The sequence below is a fragment of the Daphnia pulex genome, chromosome 6 (genome assembly GCF_021134715.1).
Source record: "Daphnia pulex isolate KAP4 chromosome 6, ASM2113471v1".
Classification (NCBI taxonomy): domain Eukaryota; kingdom Metazoa; phylum Arthropoda; class Branchiopoda; order Diplostraca; family Daphniidae; genus Daphnia; species Daphnia pulex.
In genome coordinates this window covers 5,408,865-5,435,461 of record NC_060022.1, presented here as the reverse complement: position 1 = coordinate 5,435,461, position 26,597 = coordinate 5,408,865, and the positions used below count along the sequence as shown (strand labels likewise).

The following is a 26,597-nucleotide window of genomic DNA, read 5'->3' as shown; positions in this document are numbered from 1 at the left end:
GCCCCTAGCGAGGATCAACACCGCATCTTCCTATATAGCACTATACAGCACTATACAGCACTATATAGACGAGAGAGACATTCAAGAGATGCCCAAGCGGGCCCAGGCGCAATGATCCCTGGGCACACAGTCAGCACACATGTATCGAAAATAACATTACGATTATATATCAAAGAAGGAGAAGAAGAAGGCGCTTATATGTGTGTGTGTGTGTGTCGTCGTTCCAAAAAGGAATTCTAGAGGAGATAGGGGAACGTGCAACAAGCAACTCCACTTGTTTCCTTCTTCTTCTTCTTTCTCATTTTGGGTCTCTCTCTCGTATTATAGTTGTGCGGCTGCTGCTGCTGCTGGCCCATAGTCTTATATTCATTCCCTTTTAACTTGTTTGTTTGTTGGCTACGGCTAACAAATGACCATCTGCTCGTCGCTTTTTAGCCGTGTGTGATGGGGCCCATCTCGTCTTCTTCTTCTTCCTTGTTGTTGTTCTTCTTCTTCTTCTGCCGAACAATCCCGACCGATAGTTTGACCAACTTGCCCTCTCACTAAATAGTTGGATGAAAGACGAATATATAGACACTATACAACCCATTCGGGAGAAGAAGAAAGGGGGGGAGAGAGGGAGGACCTTTATATGGGCAAATGACCCCCCGCCGCCCAGCCATCGAGGAAGAAGAAGAAGAAGCAAAAGAAAAAAAGAACGATTGACCTTCGCCATCAGCATCAGCCTCTCTCTTTACTTATTGGATCTCTGATTTCTGGCATTCTCATTTTTCTTGTTCTCTCTACTTTGTTCCGTCATTGTTCTGGGCAGACGGATTCGATGGGCCCAGACGTCCTTCATCATATAATTGATCCGGTTTGATAACAACAATAACCTGAATGTCCAAATTGTCACCCAGTGGAGCGCCAACGACAAGGACAACTAGATCTAAATCCTGAACTGGACACTGTCTCAAATAAGAGCGGAATATATCAAGTACGACTGTATAAATAATCATCCCAGATATGAGGCTATGGCTGACTGGGCCCGCCTCGCTACACATACGTAGATGTCTGGCCGACGTATCACGCGGGAAAAAAGAAACCGGACCAGTTTCGTGTTTCACCTTTCCAGCAAGTCGTCCATCAGCAGCCCCAATCCCTCTATACTATACGAAGTATACATATACACTCTCTTATAGAGTGTTTAACGTGAGATTAGTCACGACGCAGCGTTGCACAACTGATAATGTAGAGGCAGTCGAATCTGAAACACTAATAAGCGTATGGGCCCATATTATAACCGTGTCAAGACGGCCCTGACTCCTCTCAATCATGTACTAGGAGCAAAACAACAAGTAGAGTATACAGCACACTCAACCAAACGGGCCGTGTGCTCTTGACATAAGCCTTTAATAATCCGAGCCTGGACGGCCTGGACTCTCTAGATGTGGAATGTTAGACGAGAAGACGATTGATTAACATCGGAATTAGGAGATCAGACTCTTCTACTGGCTGCTCCTGGGTTTCTCTCGCCTAAGTCCTGGGCGTCCATAAAAGAAGAAACAAAACAAAAAAAAAAAACAGAGTCACACAGTCACACACACGTGAAGGATATATTGGAGAAGCCGCGGCCGATGGCTCATGTGACCAGAAATAGACGCAAAAGAAGAAGAAGAAGAAAAAAAAGGGCAGCAGTTGAGACTCTCTACTCTTTGACTCTGTGAAAGAAAATGAGTCGCTTTGGATATATATGCCGTGTGCTGTCTAACTGCACACATCCTATTTGTCTAATCTGGAAAAGGAAATCCAGGTCATGTTGTTGTTGCCGCATTGATTGCGCGTGTGCTCCAGTGACGTGTATGCAAATGAAGAAATGCATGCGCAGCAGCAGCAGCAACAGACAACAGACACAACAGAGCCAGTTCTGCAAGTATATCTAGTTGTCAAATAATGCTCTACTTGGGACGCTCTCCAACTAGTACGGCCATAATCCAAGCTAATTGCACTTGGAAACAGTTAGAGTCTATACATTGCCATGTAGTAATACGACTGCTCACGTCAGTCCCTCCTCAAGGCCAAATCCTGCCCTGGCTGATTTCTTTTTTTCTTATTTCTTTTCTGTCTCCGATATTTATTAGGGATGATTATCATTTTCAAATAAATCACGTCGTCGGTGTCTCCCCCCCCCCCTTTCATTTACAATTTGAAAAAGAAAATCAGAAAAACGAAACAAAAGAGAATCAAACGTTCATCACACCGGAGAGCGCGTGATCGGGCAACACAATCCAGATACAGGCTACGCCGTATAATCTACGTTAACACACGTTTAACTCTGGTGTTTAGTCCTACATACATTTTTGTTGTTTTGTTTCTTGATGGCGAAAAAATGCTATTGATGGCGTCAATCAAAAGTATAATACCATCAGGAAAAAAAGGAAACTTTGGTCTAATTTTGATTGGGATAGAGCTAGGAAAGAAGAAGACAAGAAGAAACGGGCTGTTTGTTTAATCCGATCATCGCTGTCGGCGGTCGGACCATCCCGTCGAGATGATGACACGACCGTTGCCCCTCCGTTTGGGAGAGATGGAGAGACGGCCCGGCCGTTTATCCACATGGGGTTTCGAATGGAGAGAGAGAGAGAGGGGCGCACACCACCCAAAAGTGATGAAGACATTGTCACCGTTTAGAATCTAATAAGAATCAAATATACAAGACTTTTCTTTCTTGATATAAATAAATGACCTGTTGATCAATTCATCGGGCTGCTGTTAAACGTCGTATAGACGCGTGCAACGGCATCAAATCCAATTATTTCCCCCCACCCCGAATTTCCCACTCGTTTCGTCGAGTTTTTACATTTTAGGAGAGAAAAAAAAATCGGAGAGTTAGTTAGTCCCATAATCAGCGCCTAATGGTACGTGCCGGCCACTGAATAAAGATGAATCACATACACAACAATCGAAAGGTGTGTGTGTGCGATCAAGTTCATTTATAATTCATTTTTGTTTTAATTTTTTTTCGTTTTATTTTTTTAAATATCGAAATCAAATCGAATTTTCTCTTCTAGCTATGCCCGTCACTCGAAGCGACAAAAACACAACACACACACCAAGTCATTAAAATAGTTTTTGAGTATAGAGACCCGGGCCGGTCAAATCTAAATATCTTATTATTATTATTGTTATATAAGATAGTCGTGGTGGTGGTGCTGGCTGCTGATGCCTATTCGGTTGATATCTGATGAAAATACAAGTCGCGTCGTACACTGGGAAAAAAAAAGGAAAATTCCTTATTTTAACGCATATCTACACACAGAGCGATAACAAGAGAAGAAGAAGAAGCTTATATATATAGAGAGAGGGGTCGGCTCGGTTCATGGCACATCGACCGATGCTGTTGTGTAGGGGGGGGAGGGAGAAACACACACAACAACAAAAATCTTAAAAGAAGAAGAAGATTTTTTCTTTTCTTTTTTTTGACCTTTTATGGCAATCATTAATTCCTTTACCTTTTTTCCCCCCTCGGCTCTCTTGTGTGGGTATACTACCTTGCGTGTTTGTGTGTCCCCCTTCTCGGCGCATAGCTAGGGAAATGTCTTTTCAAAACTTTTGCGTGTTTTTTTTTTTTTATATTTTTATTTTGGTTGTTTGTATATTTATTTTTGTTTCAAAGGGAAAAGGAAAGAAAGAAGAAGAAGAGACAATAATCTTTTATCAGTGGGAGGGAATCGCCAGACGACAAGACAAAAGTCAGGGGCGCGTTAGTAGTCGCGCATCTTCGGCTCGACTAATAGACCGTCGTCGTCCGTGTGTCCCTTATAAGACCCGTCCGTCCGTCCGTCCGTTGATGCGCAAAACAAATTTCTCTTCTTACTTTTTTCATTTTTCTTTTTCCTTTTTTGTTTTTGCGCCGGAAGAAATTGCGAAAAATACACAAACGTCTGATGAGAGGATGAGACGAGAGTCAGGCGGGGGCATTGGGGCCGGATGGAAGAGCCAAAACTGTGAAAGCCGATGCCTTTCCGCGATATCTAATAGCGCGCTAGCTTCGAAAGTATCTCTATACTATACATATGCGTTCTCTCTATACGTGTGCTTGTATAGTAACTGCTGTTGAGACTGGGATGGATGGATGGAAGTTGAAAGACAAGGACGGACTTATAACGCAAAGCCGATGGCTTAGTGCTGATTGGGGCCAGCGTATATGCAACAGCAACCTTCATTCTTCTTGTTAAGGGAAAAAGAATAACAGGTGAACACCCCCGAATAGAAGGTCCTTTTTGAGAAAAAAAAAAGTTGTCGTGGAAATAAGGAGGGGGGGACTGTCCTGTCGTCCTTTTTACTTATACAACATACACAGCATCGGACATATCAACTTTGAAAAATTAAAAAAAAGGTATTTGTGTGTGTGTGTGTGTGTGTGTGCACTCGCCGACCTTGTGCATGTGAAAAAAGGAAAAAAATAAAAATAAGAAACTAGAAGGAAAACGTGTTTGATCCTATAACTTATTCTTAGCTGGGCGATATTCCGGACTGATAAACTGCTGGCCCCGGTCAAAGAGTCAACCAACGCGTCCAAAAACGAGGGGTGAGAGACGAGGGTATTGTCGTTGTATAGAGAGAAGGTGGTGAGAGAATTAAAAATTTCCAGGAAAATACTAAATTCCCCTGCACTTTATATAAGGTCATCTGTTGTTGTTGTTGTTGTTGTTGGGGGGAGAGAGAAAAAAAAAGGAATAACTGATGATGGGACGGACAACTGGGCGACATCAGGCGAGCCCATCTGGATTATTTCAATCAATGAACTGTTGAAGAAAACACAAAGTAAGAAGATGAATCAAGTCCGTCTCGTTGAAATGAGGGGGAGAAAAAGAAGAAAAAAAGAGACCCCAAAAAGATATTCGGAAGTCTAAATGCGCCTTTGGCCCTGGGACAACAACAACAACAACAACATCTCGAGAGTGTGAGGATAGAGAGAGCGGCCTTCCATACACGTGGAGTCGATTAGAGAGAAGGAGACCAAGCCTTTCTGATCTCGGATAAACCAAAGGGAAGAAAAATCTAAAATAAAATAAAAAAAAGAGTTGGCTGTGCTGTGTGTATTTTATATTTATAGCGCCGGAGCGTGCAACATTTTCATTCAAATGTCTTTGCGGAGTACAAAAAAAAGAGAGAGAAAAACAACAACAACCCAACTCTCTCTGTGTGTGTTGTATATACATTCGGTGGCTTCAATTAAGTTTGATATACAACCAATCGTCGTCGGCGATGAGAGGGATGCCGTAGTCCGCGTACGTAATAGTCGAGTGCAATCCATCAGCGCTCCTCTCTCCGAAACAACAACAACAACACAGTGGTAAGTATATATACTGTATGCCAGGCATTCAGATGCGGCCGGCGCTTTTTCCCGACTCGCAAGTTGTTGTGTCTTGAACGAGGAAAAAAGACGAGCAATTGTTGCGACTGTTTATTGACGCAATACTTAAAATATACACAGAGAGAGAGGCTGAAAAACTTGGGAGGAAAATGTGTGCAAGGGGAATGAAACAAGAGGGACGGTTGTATAAGTTTCAGCTCTCTCTAGCTAGCGCTAGCTAGTAGGCAAAAAGAGTTATTTATTGTCAATCAGAGCTGCCGAGCCATAGTCTCTCTATCCGCCAGCCAAGGAAACGATCGTGTTGTTATTTGGGCGCAGCTTTTTAAGTGTATGGCGCAATCGACTCCATCCAGCAGTATATATAACGTATACACAAAAAAAGCCAAAGCAACCCAGCAGCAGCAGCAGCAGCACTCACTAATCAACCGTTTCCTTTCGTGTATAACCCAATCAACTTGTTCTCTCTCTCTCTCAGCAACCATCTCGTTTCTTTTTCTTTCTTCCTCATAACAACTCTCAGACAAAAAAACCAGCAGCAATAACACAATACAAATAGCTTCGGCTCTGTGTGTGTGTGTGTTGTGTTTGTAGACGATTTAAACGAATTAATGTATCTTTATAGTGATTTTTGCGGGAGTTGGGAATTTTTTTACAAATCCAGTTTCAAATTGAATTATAAACACAAAAACCAGTTGACTTTATTTGGGCAGATTACCATTTTTGAATTGTTTAGTATTAGCAAGGTCATTGGCGCGCTTTGAGGTTTTGTCGCCGTCTGGGTTTATCTGGATCGATGCCGATGCTGAAGGCGTTGGCTCCTTCTAATTGGACATCGAATTTCAAGTTCATTCCGAGTCTGGCCGTTTAGCCATTGGTCAATTCGTTGTTTTGATGTATAAAACGCGATGACACAACAACAAGGCGGATATTATATATGCTCACCATTATATTGTGGGGTTATGTTATCGGTGTACTATATTAAAAAAGAAATACCCTCCCACCAGCCGGAACCCCCCCACCATCTTTCTACTCCCTCCCCCTCCAGTCCCAAAAGGAGGTTATGGCTTCGTGTTCAACATTCCATCGTGTAATTAAATATCGTCAAGAAGAAAAAAGAAAAAGAAAAGAAAAGAAAAAAATGAGTTTTCTTGTGGCTGTTTTGTTGTCTGGAAGGCCATACAAGAATGAAATTGCCCCGGAGGCGAATGCACGCGGGCGCACACACGTCTAATAATAATCGTTAAACAAAAATGGCAGATAATGAAACAATTAAAAATCTTTTTTATTTTTTTCCCCAACTGGGGGGAAACGCCCGGCAGGGCCCAATTGCGGCAGTTTTTGAATCTTTGCTGCAGCTGGGGAGGGAAAAAATGTTGTGCGTTAAAAAAAAAACCGCGGGCGAAGATTGCGTCGGTTGCGTTATGTGATGAATCACGGCGAGCAACGAGAGTCAAACCCTTTGAACCCGCGACCGAAGAACGGACTGCATTAACCAAAGATTTATTCCTCTGACCCGTGAGTGACGTCATTCAACGAATTCGACCATCAGCCAAAGGATTACTACCCTTCATCGACATCGAATCGAACCGAAATAATTGATTTAAACATTCGCATTCGTTCAATAAATAATTGACAATTCAAACGCGCTCCCGTTTATCAACAGATGAATAAATTTAGAAGAAAACAAGAAAGGTCGTCTCTTGCGCACCTGGAGAAAAATAAGAGTTCATCGAGGCCAACAAGTCCAGGTGCGTCTGGGTGCCCGGGGATAACAAATGTACATAATAATAATATCCTTAGCCGGTTTTTTCTATTTTTTCTATTTTATTCCGATGGAAATGTCCGCCCTAAACGGGCAACCAAACTGTTGCTGCCGTTTGCTATTTAGTTACTTCCTAGAATGTCTGCGAAAAATGCTCGTACACACACAATGATATAGCGGCACTACCTTGTCGATTGACATCATCCATAAAAATATCCAACCTGAAATAATAGGTCTCCACTCGTTGGGTCGTTTATAAAACTTTCGTCATTATCAATCGTGAGCGTGATCAATAGCGCTGTGTTTGCTCACGCTCAGCTTATTCAATATTCCATATCCGTGTGGATACACATACATTATTACACAGGCACTGCAATCTTTGGATTTTTGTTTTTGTTTTGGGTTTTAGCCCCAGACACATTCTCTGGTGTGGTGGGTGGGTGGTGGGAGGAAATGATAATGATGTTTGCTTCTTTATATATGGTACAGGGAAATGTGAAATGTTATACCAGACAAAAAACAATGTCCTGGATAATATGTGTCACCGTTCGCCTAATTATTTCCTCCGCCTGCCTTGAATATCAAAATCTATACACATAAATAAATCAATCAGCTGTTTATTTAAAAAACAAAACAAAAAAACCAAAAACGTTCAATAGTGTAATACACTGGCATCATGTGAGAGGGAATAAATAAATACGGGCGCAGTGTAAATTTTTTATTTTTATTTAAAAAATAAAAAGGAAAAATTGTTTCTTTTTTTTTCCTGGAAAAGGAAAAAAATCGGACGAAGGAGAAAATGCAAATGACCCAAGGAGCAAGTTCGAACAATGGTGCATTAAATGCCAGCGATTGACTTGAGCTATATGCGTCGTAAAAATAAACCACAATAAAAATAAAATAAGAAAAAAAGTCTGTGTGTAGCTAGAGCTCTCGGTGCAACGCCCTTTGCGCCCAGCGCGCCATGTAGTGAGTAAAAATAAAATAACCCGAAATCTTTTTTTTTTTATTTAAAATAAAAAGGGGCACAGGAAAAAGAACAAAATATATATACCCTTCGACCACATTTTTCCAGACGTACACACAGACGACCGAGCGTATAGAGAGGAATGAAACATAAAAAAAAATAAAACATCCCCTTTTATTCTTCTTTGCCATCCGCATTGGGTTTGTTTCTTATTTCTTCTTCGTAGTTTTTTTTTCTTTCCCTTTTAACGATCGTGTGTATTTTTACTGCCCAATAGCCAATCTTGTGCGAGCGGCGATGAGATGGAAATCAACTTCTTCTTCTCCTCTTTTTGACTCTCCTTCTCCTCGAGGAGGAGGAGAGAGACTGGAAATACCTGGACTCCCATCAGCTAATCAGTATTCAACGCTTATAATATACTTTTCTTCTTCTTCGTTTTCTTCTTCTTTCCCTTTTTTCCTATAGAGTTTGTTTTCCGTCTTGTTGCGCTCCGACCAACAAACAAACAAACAAAAAGGGAAAAAAAGTACTAAACACTCGCCCGTGTATTTATACACAGAAAGAGAGAGAGACTATGCGTTTATATAATATTAAGTGCTGGACGAGTGAGTGAGAGAGAGAGAGAAGGCCAAAACATGTAAGAGGTTAAAGAGATAACAACTACACACCAGCTAGACTCTTAACCGAAGCGTTGTTTTTTCTTATATAAAATGTAGAGTGAAATGCGACCGGTGTGTGTGTGTGTGTGCTGTGATAGACTCGCGAACGAATAAGCGGGAAACCAACGGTTCAATGTCCATCCATCGCGGGAAGATCCCAGTTGACCTCCTTCAACTCTTATGGCCACATGACCTCAACAGTCACAGCAACAGCAGCAGCTCAGACATATAAGAGACAACCCAAAACGCAAAGAACATATACGGGTAATTTACGCATTCCAATCGGGACCCGCGCGCTATCATTTCGACAACAAATGAAATTCAAAAAAGAAAAAACGTCGCCCAGAGTTTGTGTATCAAACTGAACGCAATAAATATTGTGACACTCGATCCACTGGCAGTCGGTTCCTGCCGGAATGAGCCAACAGCACCAGCACGTAGACACAAGTCCGTGTGTATAAATCACGAGCCCTGATATTGTGTACGAAGATCCATAATAACGTCACCAGACAATAATAATCAAGGCGATGTAATAAGAAATTAGAGTCAGATTAATGAGCCTTGAGCGATGCTGTCACACGTGAGAGAAGAATAAAAAAAAAAGACAAAAGAAAAGAAAGAAAAATTATTTCTAGAAAAAGTTTGACGTCAGCCCAAAATATCCAACGTTGACTATACGAATTGCGTGCATAGTTATAATAGAAGGCGCATATTATAATAACCGGAAAATTCACGCGCACTTGCCATCCATTATTATAGACGAGGAAAAACCCCGCAACAGCCAAAAACAAAAAAAAAATATACAAGTTTCATTTTTTTTTTCTTTTTTACTCCAACCAACCGAATAGGTAACCAAAATTTTTTCTTTTCTCTTCCAAAAACATCGCATTTGAATTCTCTAATTAAACCCCCACTTTCTTCATGGAAGAGGGGGGGGGGATGGATTTTTTTTCTTTCTGGGCCATTCCTTCGTTACCTCGAGACGCGTGGAAGAAAAAAAGGAAAAAATAGTTGAATAATAAAGCCATTAGTGAACATCTCTTCTTTCTTTTTGGGGGGAGAGAATAAGAAGAAGGGGGGTTAGAAAGGAGGAAAAAAGAAGAAGGTTGGCTGACTTTGTGAACTGGCATCTTAGTGTTTTATAATCATCTATTTTTATACCTTTTCTCTTATTCCTGAAGGCAATATTAAGGGTTCATGAAATTCCAAAGCTATATACACATAATAATGTAAATACATTATCTCTCTCTCTCTTTATACTGTTGTTATGTGTATTATAAATTGTGGTTTAGAAAGGGAGGGGGGAGACACAACCCCCCCTTTATATTTTTGACTAAAAAGAAAAAAAATACCTGGGAAAAATGTTACAGAGAAAAAAAATAAAAGACACGCGCCGGTTCTTTTTCTTTTTTGAAATGAAACGCGCTAGTCCCACAGAATATAATGGAATTCATCAAAAATTTTTTTTTTTTTTTTTGTTTTTAAGAAATATTTTTATCGATATAATTTATTGGAGAGCAGCTGGAGATATAAATATTATTGCCGGGCGATGTGTGTATAATTGATGTTGAGTGACTGCGGCCCATTTGAAATCGCAATTTCCGTCTATTCGAAAGTGAGAGAGATAGAGAGAGAAAGATTTGGAAAGTGGGCCGGATGATATATATGGGCCGATGATGAGAGATGGCTATATACCCCCAGTAGTCGAAATACAAATATATACCTAAATGTATATATTTCGGTAGTCGTTTTTTGTTGAGCTACTCTATAATAATACACTCAGACAGCAACATGGTAACTGACAGCTGAAGCAGCTGCAAAGGTAAGTAGGAGGAGGAACACATATTTTTTGTTCCGTCTATCGCCAGCCCCTCTATCTCTGTGTGTGTTGGACTATGATGGATATTTTTTTTCTATCCCCCATAGTTGGTGGATGAGGGTGGAAAAGTCATCAAGTTCACGCCAACGATTCGGCTCCTTCTTCTTCTTCTTGTGCCGGTCTTGTAATATCGCAGACAAGTTGGATACATATCGAGCTCCTGTTTGTGCTTCATGTACATAATTATATGCATAAAGGGCCTGGCAGTTGTGTATAGTATAGACGAGGTCGGGGGGGGGGGATATCACACCTTTTTACCTGTCCACTCGTCCGCGCAGTTGCATCTGCATAAAAATGATCTTCTTCTTCTTCTTCTTCTGGCCTCTAATCGAAGTCTTCCCATCCCCCGTCCATAATTGGATGTTTCTTCTTCTTCTTCTTCTCATCAGTTGTTGAAAAAGAAATTTCGAGCAACATCAAAAGACTCTCGGATATCGAACGAGATCTCCCGTGAATGTCGATTTGAAAAAGATATCACAGGCTGCGCAAGAGGCGCAATCTAAGTGTTTCTCCGGCTTTGATATAGACAGTTACCCCCTTGGCGATCATTACAGCACCGATGAGTCAATGTGTACAAAACGGGGAAAAGTATATCTAAATCTGCGGGCGGCAAATTCAAAAGTTCTTAGATTATTTCTTTTATTTTTCAACTGGAATGGAATAACCAAAAGAAGAAGAAGAAGAAGAAGAAAAGTCTTTTTTGCTTGGACAAATGTTCCGTGACGAAACATCATCCGCCGGTGATGATATATTATATATCGCGTAGAGAGACGTATAGAGTGTATCTAGTCTAGATGGCGGAGAGAGAGTGAGACACGGCGGCGAGCAGCAGCACTTTCGGGATCTCTCTTTTACTTTGACTTTTCCCTCGTCGCTTTTTTCTTCCAACAGTCGATTCATCCTGAAATAGCGCGTCTTCTTCTTCTTCTTCTTCTTCTTCTTCTTCCACGATCCTTGGGCACCTGGACTCGATCCAAAGCTCGTAAAAGTCCCTCACAGACTCTCGGCAGCAGTACTACTACTACTACTACTGACTACTACCACTACTTACCAGCCGTCTAGGGCGTGTATATCTCTCTCTCGACTATATAGTATAAGAAGAGCAACTTGGTGGGTTCCTCTTTTCTTTCTCCACCCGGGGTGTATAGAGAGTGCCCCACCCTTCCTATACACCTACACCCACCAAGGGGTGGGGTGGGAGGGATATTTACTGTCGGCCTATCCACAGAAAGAAGTCGCAGCTCAGCTCAAAGTACAATTTCAAAAAAGGGAAAAAAAAGAAGAGAAGACGGCCAAAGAGAGGAGAATATGATGGAAATAGATGAGGACATGAGGGCGCTCCGCGTGCAGTATCAAGTGAAAGGGAAACAAAACTTGGCACCGTCAACTGTTTCTCTTTTCAAGCAGCCATCAACCAGCAGCCAGCCAGCCAGTAGCCCTTCTTCTTCTTATTTCCTTTTTCTTCTAGCTTCTTCACTCCAAAGACATTATTATTTGATACATTTCCGATCTTAGTCTCTCCCTTCCGCTTTTTATTGCCGTGTTGTTCCGGTATAGGGTCCGACGAAACGCGGCCGCGGGACACAAGCGGACGCCACTGCCAACATATCGACCGGCTATTTTTTATTTTTATTTCTTTTTATTTTTTCTACCGCCGATTTATTCCAATTTCGGGAGTCTCAATGTCGCGCACACGACTGCCGTGTCTATATTTAAACTTTGGGGGCTGATATTGACGCTCGGCTAGACGCCGCGTGCATAATTGAAGCCCCTCTAAAAGATGTGTATGTGTCGGAGTTCTTCTACTTGATTTTGGGTGTTAATTCATTTGCGCTGACTCACGCCCAACCGTTTGACTCTAGCGGCTGATTACAAAAAAATGCTTGATTATACATATCCTTTGATTTGTCTCTCTCTTTGTTGCCTATATTTATACATGTGCGGCTGAATGTGTGTCTGGCGATATGCAAAAGGTTGTTAGCGTCTGGATTGGATCCGGATGACAACCAAAAACTGAAATCGAAATAATTCAATACCGTCAAATCACTGATTATATGTATGACGCAAACGAATTTCAATGGCAGACAAATTGCCTGCTGGCCTTGTACACGTGTACACGGTAAGCGTATATAATAATAATAATAATAATATTCTCTCCCCCGGAATAAATTGTTTTGTGTTGCCCACTTTGTCATGAAAGGAAAAGATGAAAATCTTTTTCGTTTATTTCACCCTCCTCGGATGAGATTGAAAATGTATAAGAGAAAATAAATGATACATAGAATAGAAGAGGGGGGAGAGAGAACTGTAATGTGTAGTGTGTGTATACGCTGCGGAAAGTACATTACAATACAAGTTCTCTTCCGTATAATATATTTACACCCAGAATTGTATAATTGCTTCTCGGCTATGGGAAAATATCTAATAATCTTTTGCCCCCATCATCTTGAAGTGCGTTAAGAAAAGAGCAGCAAGAGAGGAGGGAGGGGGGGGGGAAGAATAATGCATGTAAGAAGAAAAAGAGCGTAATCATCGACTGTGTGCCGAGGGTTCGAAAAATGCACTTGGTCATCACCGAGTGCTTCATCATTTATCCACAATTTGGAATTTAGCCATCCGAGCAAAACTATTATAAAAACAGAGAAAATTCGAAATTTTTCCTAGACACATATAGAAAAAAACCGGAATAACTGGGGAGGAAAACCAAAATCAAATCTTTTATATTTATACGTTTCATCTGTTGTAGTGTATAGACATGGCGCATTGATTTATCGAAGGCTATAGAAAATAGACTCGTCCTGATTATAAAACGATGGAGAAAGAAATAAAAAATTGAACAAAAAAACAAAACAAAAAAAAATCTAAACCTACGACTCATTATCTTATGCGGTTTTTCCCCGTACATGGGAGTGTGTATACCTCTTGTTCTTTCCCCCCTGTCCCGCTCCTCCTCAGCCTCTTTCTCTAATGACGCCCTTTTATCCGGGCCATTCTTTTTATTTCACCTTCATCATTTCTTTCTCTCTTATTTCTCTCTCTCCCTCGTCACACATATAAATAAATAAATACAAATTATTTAAAGACTTTTCTCTCTCTCGGCGGTTTGAGTGGCGAACCTCCCTGATTGCGCCAAAAAAGAAGGGGAGGGGAATCATCAGCTATAAAGGCAAAAGAGAAAAAGACCATTTTAATATGTTGGATATTTCCTTTTTTCTTTCTTCAAGAGAAAGAAGAAGAAGAAGAAGAAAAAAGGGGTTGTGCTGAACTGCTTTGGTCGCAATCAACGGCTGCCGATCAAGTCCTTAATAAACCAGTGCTCCTATATAGCCTATATGTCAACTGATGCATTGCTGCTCCTGCTCTGCTCTGCTGTGTGTGTCTAAGGGAAAAGCGATTGGATATATTTGAAAGAAGAAGTCCGTCATGCGATCAGAGACGAGGATCATTAGCCTAAAAGAGAAGAAGTCGTTTGTTCTCTTCTTCTTCTTCTTCTTCAGTAGTCGGTTCAAATCATTTATATATATTGCACCTTGATAGAGAAAGAGTCTCTCATTTCGGGGTCCTCTGTTCTTTTTTTTAGCTTTTTATTTGGCGCTGCTGGGCCCCGGCCCCACTCAAATTGTTTCATCGTCGTCCCACGTCGGCCGATCGAGTAGGCGAAGGCGCAGTCAAATATTTGAACGACATAAGAAGGGCCCAAGAAAAATAAAATATCCTCTTTTCTTTCTTTTCTTTCTTTCCAATCAAATGATACTCTTTTCTCCTTGTATAAAGAGTTTCTCTTCGGCTTCTACCCCCTTTTTTTTGGTCTGATTGGCTTCCACTGATTGTAACATATATATATATATATATTCCCCCTTTTTTTAATCAAAACACAAACGGCAGCAGGGCGAAACTATTTAACTTTTTTTTCTTATTTCGATCCCTCTCTTCAATGTTTATAATAAGTCTATACAGTCGAGGACTCTCCCCCTGTTTAGTCAATAGACACAAGTAAATTAGAAAACTATTGATTTCTTTTTTTTTTCTTATTTATTCCCCCCACCCCCACCCCGTTGAGTTGGCTCATGCAAAAACGGTGGGGGGGTCGGAGACGAACTTTTGTCTATGCACGCGCATTTCATTCCCATCATCATCATCGAGTGTATATATATAATATATATACTATACTACCTCCGAGGAGGAGTCCTCCGACGTTCTCTGCTGCTCTCCAGTGTGGCTCGCATCGCTGACTTGATGATAAAAGCGTACACACACACACACACACACACAAAAAGAAAGAGATATATAATATTAAGAAGAAAAACAATTTTTCAATTACACAACAACAACAGAAGAAGAAGAAGAAGAAATATATTTATTTCTTCTTCTTCTTTCTTGGCGGGCTCGCTGGTTCGTATATTCAAATATATATAACACAAACACACTGCCGATGAAGAATTAATGAGAAAGCAGAGAAAGAATGAAATCCTCTTATTATTATTATTATTTATTCACCAAAAAAAAAATAGAAAAGAGAAAAGAAATCAGGGGGTAGAAGGAGAACTGTGCTGTTTGTATATTGCGTTGGCTATATATGTTGCTGCTGCTGCTGCTGCATCAGCTGATCGCCGATGACAAAAGCACTTCATTAAAAAATAATAATATCGCTCGAGCGAAGACGACGACGGGCTGGGAGCGCAATCGCTGAAATAGATGAAAGAAAACACACACACAAAAAAGAGCGGACGAGAATTTAGTTCTTTAAATTCCGCCATCATCTTTTCTCTTTTTCTTTTCTCTCTTTTATATAATATATATTTGATGCGACGAACTCCTTGTTTTTGCTCCTTTTTTTCTCTTCCAACCCGTCCATGGGAGTAGGAGCAGCAGGAGCCCTTCCACACAAATGTTTGGCCAGAATTCTTAATCTCGGCGATTTCCTTTTTTCCAAGTCAACGGACGCGATTTCGCATATTTATTATTTGTCCTTATTAAAAAAAATTTGGAGATTAATTTTTTAACGTGTCAAATATTTTCGACGACAGCTGGAGGTGTGGCTATATAGTATTATTCTTTCATCATCAGCTTATATAATTTGATTGGATCAAATTCCACGACATTTTCTTATTTGTATCAGCTTTGATTTATCGATTTGTCGATTTGTCATCCGTGAGCCTCTAAAGAAAAAGTGCTGCTATATTTAAAAAAAAAGTAAAAAAATCTTATCTGGATAGGATGGATGCGCCAGGAGCGCGTTGAAAAACACACTTGAGCAGAAAATGACTTGTCCCTCCTTCTTCTTCTTTTTTTTTTTTTTTTTTTTTTAATTATTTCCTCTTTTTTTTCACCACCCTCCCAACTTTATAGATGGGTGGAGGGAGGGAGGGGGGGCATAGGCAGTTCAGCCTCAATGATGGAATCTCTTCTCTTTCCAGCCATCAAGCACACAGACACACTCATCGGGAGAAGTTTTTCCCCCCCCACTTCATCGTCTCTTTTAATCAATCGAGAGGTGCTGGCGGAATACATGGGCCAGATTTTAACTTATATATAACATTTACTATATTATATATTGTATAAAGGGGAGGACGAGTAGAGAAGGTGATGGAAATGAAGAGGAGGAGGAGGCCTGAGGGGCTTTTTCTGCTTACGCCATCAGCAGATAATAATACTTAGTAATAGAAAAAAGGCTGAGACTGGGAGGCTGGTGGGGTGCGGGGGGTGACGAGGCCTATGCATTTCCTCCTTTTTCTTTTTTCAAATTTTATTGATGACTTGATGATGATGGTCTATCGACTTTTTCTTTTCTTATTTAATTCGTAATAGGCTCTTTTTTCCGACCCCCCTTTTTGGGTCGAATTTCTTTGATGAGTTGGTCGATAAGAGTCTACGCCCGTTTGATTGTAATCAAAAGAAAAATTCCAGATACATGCGAAATTTTTGTTCGATAGAAATTCCCCTGATTTTTAATAAAATGAAAATGGAGGGAAAAAAGTAGAACATCTTATTTGAGCGATGGCAATCAATCAAATTGTTGAGCAGCAAATGATTCAATCGCATTGCGTAATGACGACGGCATGTGTATATGCCGAATGTTTAACATATCAAGAAAACACCGAGGAGAAATGACATCGATCAATCACTCACGGTTCTAATAATAACCGGCTGCTGTTGATTTCCCCGGGAATTCGCCAATCAAAAAAAGAAATAAAATAAAAATACAAATTCTAATCGGATAGGAATGCCGTTGATTGAGTTATTATAAGTTAAAAAAAAAACAAAAAAACAAGACGCGGTATGCAAACGGATCGAATCCCGCGGGCAAGAAAGAAAAAGCCACAAAACAAAACTGACCATCAGCGGCAGCCGCCGCAGTTTTGTTTTCTTCTTCTTCTTTTTTGATCATCAGCGTCAATCCGGCGTGTCCATTCCGTCCGGGAAGGAACCTCCCTCCTCTTTTATCCATCCTTTCTCCTCCCAGTAAATAACAGGGTCATTCACAAAAAGAAGCGGACGCGCCAGCAGCACATATAATAGCAGATCCATCCCCCTCCATTTAACAGTCCTTCTTCTTCTATTCCTCTCGGTGGCGGCGGCGGCGATGATGGCCGGCAGCTCCTTTCGGGATGTATATCTACTATACGAGTGGTGTGTGTGTGTGCAAGGGGGAAAACGACCGAATGGCACGACATTACGCGGGATCGGCACGCGCTTGATTGAATCGCAATTGAATTCATTTCGATCGACACACAAACATTTTAAAAAAAAAGACTAATTAATGTGGAATTTTAATTTTTGAAAGGATTGAGGGTTTGCGCTTGAATGCGTTTAAGCATCTCACGTGATCCTATGCAGATGCTATAACCCCTCGAAGAAGAATAAGAAAAACATTTTTTAAAAATTTTATTACGTGCGCACCCAACGGCCCGAAATATTTAGTCCATCGGCCGTATAAAAGTCACACGGACAGAAATTTAACTCTCTCTAGCTGATGGGCTTTGGGAGAATGTATAAAAAGTACTTGGGTTGCACACAGCATCCAGTCGGGGTCTCGTGTAACCCGAAAGATAAAAAAAGAAAATACTTGCAGGTGATGCAACTCGAAAGAAAATCCCCCCACAATGGAGGGGGGTGAAGAAAGATTCCTATAGCAGCACACTACTTACACACACACACAAGCTATATATCTATAATGTATAATACAAAACGGGGCGATATATATTAAGTATTGAAAGGTAAACGCCAGAGGGTGGTATTTCGGCTTAGACGTACAGGCAAAAGAAAAAAAAGGTAAAAGAAATGGAAAATGAGAAAATCCTTCTTATATGTCTATATATATAAATACTAGTCTATGCTGATATACTATAAGAAGATATTTATTTCTAGTGATGTTTCGTTAGTGCTTTTTCTAAACGTTAGCGTTATCCGTTAAGTTAACGATGTCTCATTTTTTCACGTTCGTTAACGCCGTTAATTAACGCCGTTAAAAATGTCTCCGTTAACGAAAATTCGACGTTATTTTTACCGTTATTTAATAAAAAAAATTGCACTATAAAATCACTGAAATCAGTCACGGTCTTGATTACTTATATTGAAATTGCTGCTGGCGTTGAACAATGTCACAATGAAGCAATTAACAACTAAAAAAAAACAGAAACTTTGGATTAAATAAACGCACAGACAAAAGAAAAAAAAACAAGTTCCAACTAAAAAAGTAAAGGCCTCAATAAATCTTTATTGCAAGTGAGGAAGACTTTTGCGGCCAAAACTTCTTCCGCCGTCCTATTTTTGTGTCCTAGACAGTGCCATCCAGCAATGGAAAATTCGCGTTCAGATGATGCCGAAGAAACTGGTATAACCAGTAAATTATAGGCCATTTTGGATAATTAGGGGAAACGACCAGACAAATCCTTCCAGTAAGAGATCACATCTTGAACTGGTGGATCCTTAGAAGGATCAAATTCATGACTTGCAAAGTGGAAGACTGGAAGTAGTCTAAAAGTTCAGTTTCAATGCAGTCGAGGGAAGTGGCTAGAATGTAGGAGCAGTCGAAATCAGGATCTCTTTAATCTGTCATGAAATTAAATTTTCTTTCGAGATCTTCTAACATCGCAGATGCCACGCTTATTCACCGTCAACAGGAGCATCAGAGTCTGAATCTGACATTAAAGATTTACACTCTGATTCTAGTTGTTTCCCTACTCTACTTATACAGTTTCGTTTGCCACGTTTTGAAAGCAAAAAAAAACCTCAGAGAAGCTAAGAAGACTACTGCTCACTGTCACTGGCTATTTAAATTCGTTTTCATAGTCAACCTACTACAGTAAAATGTTGGAAGCGCGCAAAAAATACAAATTTCATTTTGAAAAATCCAAAAATTTCATATTTGGCAGCGCTGTTAAAAACAAAAATAACGTTTGAAAATAACGTCTGAAAAATGCCAAACGTTAGCGTTATCCGTTAAGTTAACGAACCCCCAAAAAGGTCCGTTAACGGACTTTTCACGTTATCCGTTATCGTTAACGAAACATCACTATTTATTTCTCTTCTTCTACGGGCCATCTCCCCTTTCCCTTCATTTCTTTTTTCTTCCGAAACTGCATGCCTTAGCATTCATTACGGCTCACACAGGTAAGAAGAAGAAGAAGTGTATATCTATAATGGGGGAGAACCCATTTCATATCTCTTTCTCTATTTTTATTTTATTTTTTCTTAGATGGGGCTCTCTCTCTCTGCTTGTGCATGTTATATATTACGAGTGTGTGTGTGTATAAATATAAAAGTGCTCTGCGTCTCTTTGACCTCAAGGGCGAAGGTAGTTAAACATCTCTCACATGGGGGCTAGCTAGCTAGCTAGTACTATCCCCTATTTGATTCCTTTTTTCCTTCAGCTCAAGACCAAAAGCAGATAATAGCTCTTCTTCTTTTTCCTCTTTTTTTTATTATTGGCTTAACGATTTGGGCCTTTTAAATCAAAAAAGGGACAGAGAATTTGTTTTTATTTCCGTGCAATTTTTTGCGCTGAAATGTGAATCATTAAAATCAAGATGACCATCCTTTTTATAATATTATATCGAGTCTGCTGCTCCTATTGGGCACACACACAGAGAAAAGCTAATCAGCACAGCTATATACCGGCGCTCAGTTGTAATAACATTCCAAAGGGTAAAGGATGAAGAAGAAACCTGCTGGCTGAGATTATTACTTTCAGATGAGATTATTCCAACAATTTTTTCCTTTTCTTTTCTTCTCGAAAAAAAAGTTCATTTTTACCCATTACGGGCTCATTTTATTAGACGAGAGCTGGATGGAGAGGAGAGAGAGAGAGCCGATCATATTCTTTCCGAGGCAATCAGCCGCAGCGACGAATAAAATAACCCAACAAAAATGTGTTGTTCAATCTTTTTTCTTTTTTCCTTTTGTTGTTTCTTCTTTCTATTTTGTGGCTGAGCAGCCAATCAAGGTTCCAAATCATTCCCCCGTGTTTTTTCATTGGGCATGCCCGGCCTCCTCTCGGTTATATTACCTGATAAGAAGATTCAGCATTCATTTTTTCTTGCCCAAATTTTTATGAGTTAATCCCGAGAAAAAGAAAAAAAGGAAAAAAATAGTCTGTGGAATATCACGACATTATCAGAGAGGTTTTTTGGGGTTCTGATAAGAGCTCCTCATATCCTATAAAAGATCGAAAATGCGTGTGGAATATGATGATTCTTTGCCTGTGGCAGCGCTGTGGTGCGGTGCGGTCATCCGCATTCCGATATTTCCCCCCGCGTTTTTAATCCGCCAGGAAAGAAGAAGAAAAAAAGCGCCCGGCTCATTATAAAAACAACATGTATATAACAGCACACAGCAGACTGCATGGGCTATGTGTGTGCTATAGCTCTATAGCTCTGTCTCTCATCTGAGATGCATATGCTCGAGTCATATCTATAAATAAATAGACGAGCGGGAGCGGGAGCAGTCCCGTGATTTGTTGTTCTTTGCTGGAAGGAGACAATTTCGGTAAAGAGGTCGCACTTAAAAAAGAAGAAAAAAAACTATAAAAGAGTCTAGAAGGCGAAGGCGAAGAAGGCGAAGAAGAAGAAGAAGAAGCTATATAGGATCTCCAAAGTATCTCCGACACATTCCCATTTTGGCTGCGGGCCACAGTCTCAACGCAGTTGAAGAAAAGAAAATGTTTCGGGACACTTAATAAAAGAAAAAAAGGAATCTAAGCACACAGCTAGCTCATTGGAACGCTTTGGATTTGTTGAACCCGAAAGTAGAAGAAGAAGAAGAAGACGGGCACACACAGCACACGGGTCTGACAATGTAATAAACCGTCGAGTAATAAGCCGCTCGCTCTTTCCTCTCGCAGGAGCTAAAAAATCAAGACGAAAAAAAAGAAGAAGAAGAAGAAGCACGGATAGCTCTTCTCTTTTGGAGAGCTGGAGGTTATATATAAACACAAGCACAGAGACTCTATTTGACTGGGCCTTGCTGCATGCATGCATGCGTGCACATATGCATATATATACATATAACTCTCGTCTCTTTCTCTCGGTTCTTTCTCGGTTCTTCTCTCCACCAGTCGCTGTATAAATATAAAATAAAAAGGGCAACCTTCTTTTTATTTTTCTCTCTGTATATTATATCATACGTGAAACTTGGGTGAAAAGAAAAACTATAGCGCTTGGTCTCTTCTTATTGCTCGCCCTTGCTCGTGGCGGGAATTATAAACGTCTTCTTCTTCTTCTTCTTTGGGTTAAGGGGATTTTGTCGTACCTTTTGCTTTGGGAATTTATTTATTCTTTGATGGAATCAGACAGTTGCTGGCTTGTCCACATTATATTGAGAGTATAAAATATGTCGGGGTATTTTTCAACCATCAACCGACCACCACCACCACTAGCAGCACCTCTCGTCTGCTGACACAAAAAGTCTTGGCGATTGGCAGTCGGATGCTAAAAAAACTTGTTTCTCTCTTCTTTCGTTCCAAACTCCCAAGGCGCTACATTATAACGGCCTCTCTCTCTCTCTGCGCGTAGCTATAGTGCAGCCAGCAGCTAGAGTCACCGCACACTTTAGTGTAGATGTACGCGCAAAAGGAAATATATAGTAGTAGTAGCATAGGTACTCCTCCTACTTTTTCTGGGCAGCCGAGACTTTTCGCTCGTAAACACGGCGGCCAACAATTTTTATGGAATGAACAAAAAACAAACTTTTGGGTTTGTTTTTTTTGTCTTTCGTGACCGCTGGCCGTTTCTAAATTAAACCCTCGAGTTCGTACAATGTGTGTGTGTGTGTATAGATATTACATAGTGCCGTAATAAACCGCTGCATCTGGCCAGAAGAATTTTTTTTACCTTTTTTTTTTCAATTCGCTACTATGTTTTACCAAGTGGCCATTTGTTTTCATTCCCCCCCAACGAACTCGAAGAATTTCTTTTTTTAATAGAACGAGTTGTTGTTGCTGGATCGTTGGCTGGAGGGTTGTGATGGTGAAAGATTAAGATATTTTAGTCTTTAAGAGAAAAATTTCGATTTTTGATCCGATGGATGGTTCGCGCTTCACTTCACAAAATGGCGCGCGTCTCGAATTACCCGAAAATATTCAAAAAGGCAATCAGAGAAGCTGAAAGGAAAAAAGAAAAATTCTTTTCTTCGGAAAATATAAATTTTTTCCCGTACCGTGTGTTATATCTTCGGCTATTTTATTTTTAAGTGCGTTTCATACACATAAATAATAATAATGATAATAAATTTCTCCCTTTTTTTTCTTCTTCTTCTTTTTTTATTTATTTATTCCTTTTTACGCACGTACATGTCCGTCATAAAAAAACCGAAATGAATTTTTCCTTCTTCTTCTTCTTTGAAGTAATATAATAATAATGTGTGTATAGATAGATAGCTAGGTACGCGGAGAGAGGAGAGAGAAAGAGCGCGGTACAAACAGCCAATTTGGGATGTAGAAGGACGGACATTCCCCATGTCCCATCAAAGTGTGCAACATAAAATCGTAAAAAAAAATACCCAATGAAAAAGAATTTTTCTCATTTTCTAAAAAAGAAAAAAATTTCCCGATGCAGGTTGTTGTTGTTGTTGTTGTTGATTCACCCCCCTCTTTCCATTATATAAGCGCGTGCGGGGGTTAAAAAATAAAGAAAAAAAACTCAACGGGGGCGGTTGTTATCTTTTCTCCCCGCTCGTTTATTAATGCCAACGACGAGTCGAATATATGTGTAAGGAGAAAGGAGAAACATTAAAAAAAAGGGATAAAATAAAATTTGCCTTTTTTCTCTAACCCCCCGTTTTAGTTTAGATTTATTTATTTTTTAGTGTGTTTATTGTGTTGGGTACTTATAGACGCATCTAAGGCAGACAGACAGACATTTAACGAGAGAAATGCAAAGTGTGTTATGTATTCCGCCCTCCGCCGAGAGAGAGAGAACTGGCGGATGGCCGCGCTGACCCTGTTCGTCTGTTATGCGCCTCGGATTATTTTCTTCTTCTTCTTCTTAACCGAAGGAAAAGTAACAAAAATGACGACCGATCGTTAAACATTTTTTCTTCTTCTTCTTCTTTGGTAACCCCTTGCATTTTTTTTTCTCCTCCTCGATGTACTACTACACCATATAACAAACCTATAAGAGCAGAGCAGAGGTAAAAAGGATTTTTTTTTTTCAGATTTTTTTTATTTTTAGTGCCAGCGTCAAAAGAAATAAAAACGCGCAACGTTCAACATTCTCCGGCGTCCCTTTTTTCTTCGCCTGATTTGAGACACAGCACGAAATGCCTAAATAATATATTCCCGATGAATGTTGCACAAGTGTAGTACCCCCTCCCGAAATGTCTTTGACATTATGTCATAGAGACGTTTAATGTTTCCATTAGAATTTTGATTCGAATCTTTTTGCTTTCGGTTCGTCCTTTTTTTTTCTCACCGGGAATTATTATATGATGTGCGGTTCCCCCCTCCACCCACTCCCACATTCTTCCTTCACGTTGTTTTTTCAAGACCATCACCCATCAAAAGAGAGCTTTGTAATAATTGCGCCGCAAAAAGTTGTTTGACCGCTAACAAAATCGTTAAAATAAACCCCGCCAAAATTTGTTTCCTACAAAATTCCATTGCCCGAACTGGGACAATGTCAATGTTGAACGAGATGAATCATTTCTACGTGAGGTAAGGGAGGGGAGGGGGGGGGAAGCATTGTAAAATAATAAATATTCTTATTGTATAACGTGCGCCGTGAAAAAGGTGGGGGGAGACATTGAGTGACTGGACTGGTTGTTGCCTGGGTTCAACACGAACGCCCCGTGATTAAGTGAGTCTGCTGGTCCCGATCTGCTCTCTCCACAACAGTTGAGAGCAGACGTGAACGCGGGACTAGAGCACACAGGAAGGAAGGATTTGTTGTTGTTGTGGCTCGAACATCTTTCCGACTCCCAACACGGTCGTTTTCCAAAGCTATTATTAGACCGCAACGAGCCCGCACTCTCAAATGAATATCTTCCCCGAGTATTTTCTTTTCTTTTTTATTTTCTTTCTCCGAAGAGTTTAACAACCAAAAGCTCTGCTCCGGATGAATAAGCTTTTTTTTCCAGAACTTTGTCCGTTTGTGTACACACACACACAAACACTCCCGCGGTGACAATGTCGTTTTGAGACTCTCTCCCGTACCTCACAATGTGTCGGTATCCGAAAATCGCCCCGTGGGTTTATTTATGCGGAATAAAACATTTGCCAAAATCATAATTCGTCACATTAACCGGTCAGCCGAGCGCTCACTCACACTCCCGGATTTATTACATTTTGCACGTCTTTTCCCGATTTTTCACGTTTGAAAGAACTCTGACGCAAGGCCATCTATTGGCAAGAGGGAGTAAAACTCACGACTTGTTTCAATTTTACCTTTCGGTATAATATGCATACATAATGAGCAGTGCAAATTCACCTTTTGCGTGTAAAAATGAACAACGAGGAAAAAAAAAAGTAATGGTGAAATTGTGTCAAATCAAGTTCGTGACACGACAATTTACAATAGGAAAACAAAAACAAATCAAATGAAAATATTTCCTCATAGTCTTCAATTGGTCGTGTCACCTTTTTCGTGTTGTTTCCTCCGGGTGAGATTGGCCATCGACCAATCACGTTCTCCTGGTACCGAGAGGGACCACCGGTCTCCCCGCCGTTTCACGAGATAATCATCTAAAATAATAAACAATGTAAATTTCTCATTAGCCGCTAGGTTGAACGAAAAAACAAAAGAAAAGAGAAGAGAAAAAACGGGTTTTATTTTTTGAATACGATCAGATGAAAGATTTTGTTTTTTCAAATAGGGAAATGTTGACGAATGAGGAAATGTTTTCCAACGCAGCAGCCCCGAGAGAGAAGGTGAAGTGCGCGCTATAAGAGATCTATTTGACTCCCGTCCATAGATTTATTAATGCCACTAGTTTTCGGCGGTTCAGTCCATTGTCCTCCTCCTCTCGGCACCAACACTCCTCGTCGGGATAGAAGAAATCTTAGACGAAGAAGCGCATCGCAACGGTGGGAGAGATACAAGAGAGAGGGCGGGAAATGTGCATCTGCATTCGAATGGGGCGTTGCCGCCTATACGGGAGCAGCCGTTTGCCTAGTTCTTTCGCCATCAAGAGATACACATATGAATAATCCAAAGGGTTAGAAAAAAGAAGAAGAAGAATATTATATAAATATAAATCAAGAGAATGAGGTGGGGGACGAGACTGCTGCGTCTAAATAAACAAAGATGAGAAAAAGAATCATCTAAAAAGCTATATATGCAAATGAACGAAGGGGGGAAAGAAAAAAAGGAAAAGAAATTTTTTTTTCCTTCTTCTTCTTCTTCCGATTCAAAGCGACGCGATTTGAAATCAACCTGAAATCAAATATCCGGACGACGTCCCCCCCCCCTCTCCCATCCTCCGCCTCCTTTTGCTGATTATATAAGCAGAACGAAAGAAAAAGAAAAAGAAAGAAGAAGAATGAAGAGGAATAGTAATGAATAGAAAAGAATGAAAGAAAAGAATCAAATGGCTCCTTCACGCAGCGACTCAAATACATAGAAGGGAATGATAATTGATTCTCTCTCTGTGTGTGTGTGTGTGTGTAAAAAGCTTTGACAAGTCAGAAAAGAAATCAAAAGGCAAAAGTTGGAAGGGGACGACACCGACGACGACGACTTTCTATCCCTTTTTAATATGCCGTCCTCTCTCCCCTCCATCTTGCACACATGTACAAACGTACGCGACACATTTGATAATAAGACTTCAAGAGAAAAAAAAGGAGGAGGCAGAGCCCAGTGAGAGAGAGAGGCGAAAAAAAAATCTCATTATGACAGCCCAGCCCAACGGAGTTTCCGGTGAAAAATGAACGAACGCGCCCCCCAACATCTGTATATCTATCTATAAACGTGTGTGTGTGCGTGGGCTTATTTTTTCTTCTACTCTTTTACACGCATACGACACACACTCTTTTATGCCGAGATATGTAGAGCGAATGATTTTTTCTTCTTTTTCTTTCCCCTCCAATTTTAAATAATAAATGAAGAGGAGAGTAGAGTTGGAAGTACAGTTTTTACACGGGGGGGAGTAGTTGTGATAAAAAGTTTCCTGTTTTTTTTTCTTCTTCTTTTTCTTCTTCTTCTGGTCCTCATTAAGAAACGAAGGAAATAAATGAATTTCTGGAATATATCAAGAAGAAATAAGAAATAAAAAAAAGGGGTGAACAAATTTCCTTATAGACACACACAGACACACATTCGAGTTATCTTCACTCAGCCGGACCGTGAAAAGAATCCTTAACGATCCCTGGTATAGTAGTAGTACACCCACCCACCACCCGCAGCACACACGACTGGGTTATTCCGCTTTAGAGACAACTAATATGTATACAAGAAAGAAGAAGGTGTTGGGAAAAATCCGGTTTCTTCTTTTTTGGCTTTTTTTTATTTTTAAAAAATTATTTGATAGAGACGCCGAGA

The 26,597-nt window shown here is 40.3% G+C and overlaps 1 protein-coding gene across 2 annotated transcripts in view; it reads left to right on the top strand.

The window, feature by feature from the left end:
- Positions 1-26,597, top strand: part of LOC124196179 (voltage-dependent L-type calcium channel subunit beta-1-like) — a 52,060-nt gene that overhangs the window by 8,416 nt on the left and 17,047 nt on the right. The window lies entirely within an intron of this gene.